This window comes from Mytilus edulis, unplaced genomic scaffold, assembly GCF_963676685.1.
Source record: "Mytilus edulis unplaced genomic scaffold, xbMytEdul2.2 SCAFFOLD_729, whole genome shotgun sequence".
NCBI lineage: Eukaryota > Metazoa > Mollusca > Bivalvia > Mytilida > Mytilidae > Mytilus > Mytilus edulis.
Window position 1 is genome coordinate 27279 of NW_027268753.1, and position 2292 is coordinate 29570.

Genomic DNA, 2292 nt, shown 5'->3' on the forward strand with positions numbered 1-2292 from the left:
TGGTTTTTTTTTTGGAAAAAAAAGTTTGTTTCCAGGTTTTGGTTTGTCGCTAAAAAAATAGATTGTTCTGCGCCGAAGGCGAAAAAAAAAGTTTGCACAGAAAAAAAAACCATAGCCCCCCCCAGAAAATCAAATGGTTGCTGCCTTTTGATGAATGCATGAACCTCTAAACCAATATATACTTTGCATTGATACTAAGGGGGCCCGCTTACTGACCTAAAGGGGGGGGGGGGGGGGGCACTCCAGTCATAATGGTCAGACAGCATCACTATTAGAATCATAAATATTCTCTCGGATACTATAATCAATAGGGCCACTGAACTTGGTGTATGTAATGATTGTAAGTTGAACATGTCTCTGACTTTGACTTTATTTTAAGCTCCCCTTTTAGAGGAAATGTGAGCCTTTGCCATCACTTGACTTGGCTTCAGTCATCATCCGTTGTTGTCCATCGTTGTCCTTTGGATGTAAAATATATCAAGCAGCTTCTTTGAAACTACAGAAACAATTACAACCAAACTTAAGCTGGATGATTCTTAGGGTATCTAGAATTATATTTGGTTTTATTTTCTGTTGTGTAAAAAAAACATGGCCCCCATGGCTTAAATTAGAACAGAGTGGTAAAGTGCAGTTTTTGGTTTATATATATAATATTTATCTCAAAAACTAGAGCGAAACTCCCATGGAGTAAAAACGTTCCTTTGTCAAGTTCTATCAGCCCTGAAATTTTCAGATGAATCTATAACAATAATTCATTTGCTAATTACCGATTTGATTCTGTTATTACACACTTTTAAAACAAATTACTTCCTTTTGTCAATTGTAGACTGGATCTATACCGGACAAAATTGGATTTTGTCAATGCACAGCATGATGAATTTAAAGTGATATATCAGCACTTTAACTAATTTTTCATGAAAAATAGTTTCTGACGTCAACAGTGTTTAGCTTTAACAACAAATTAATGTAATCAAAAGATTTGAAAAACTTAAGATTACTCATATTACCCACAAGTGAATTTGCTCTTTCTGCTAGCTCTCAATTGTAAATAAAAATTAATGTCCCTAAGCCTTATAAGGGAGACAACTAAAAAAGGGATCTCTAATTACAGGGTCAATTAAGGGAATTGGCAAATGGACTATTGTTCATCTATACAGATATAAGAGTTACAATGTGGTATGAGTGCCAATGATACAATTAAATCATCCAAGTCACAATTCGTAAAAAGTAAACTATTATTGGTCAAACTACGGTCTTACATAGGGGTAAAATGCTTTTTTTTGATTTTGAAGAAAATATGACAATACATTCAAAGAACATTTAAATATCATTTTTAGCCACACATTATATATACGGTCCAGTATATTGAAAAGCAAAAATAATCATTGATGAAAGATTTAAGCAAAAAATTACAGGTGAGCGATTCAGGCTCTTTAGAGACGCTCGTTATATTCGCTCGTTATAGTTCATTGGCATTGTTGAGTTATTTTGGTATTGTCTTTTTCTTATAAGCTACAGGTTAATTATATATGGTGTACTGAATGATTGTAAGGAGTACGTATACATATCTGTCTGGAAAGATTCATATGACCTTGACCTCTTTTTCATGGTTCATTGGTCAAAGAGTAGTTTTTGTCGAGCCTGTGACTTTTGAAAGCTTGACATAGGGATAGTGATCTGGCGGTGGCTACGGTGGCGGCGCTAGCTAAGTTCATAAAAGCTTTATATTTTAGAAGGTGGAAGACCTAGTTGCTTCATACTTTGTATATAGATGCCTCATGTTAAGAAGTTTCCGTCAGTCACATGTCCAATGTCCTTGACCTCATTTTCATTGTTAAGTGACTACTTGAAAAAAAAAGTTATAAATTTGTTGTAATGTTAAATTCTCTCTTATTAGAAGTAATAGTTTTTGGTATATGCGTACCTTATAAGGTCCTCGTGCCCCTCAGACAGTTTTCACTAGACTTCAACCTCATTTCATGGATCAGTGAACAAGGTTAAGTTTTGGTGGTCAAGTCCATATCTCAGATACTATAAGCAATAGGAGTAATATATTCGGTGTATGGAAGGATTGTAAGGTGTTCATGTCTAACTGGTAGGTGTCGTCTGACCTTGACCTCATTTTCATGGTTCAGTGGTTATAGCAAAGTTTTTGTGTTTTGGTCTTTTTTTTTAATACTTTATGCAGTAGGACTACTATATTTACTAGTGTATGGAATGATTGTAAGGTGGACATGTCTAGCTGACATGTGTCATCTGACCTTGACCTCATTTTCATGGTTCAGTGGTTAT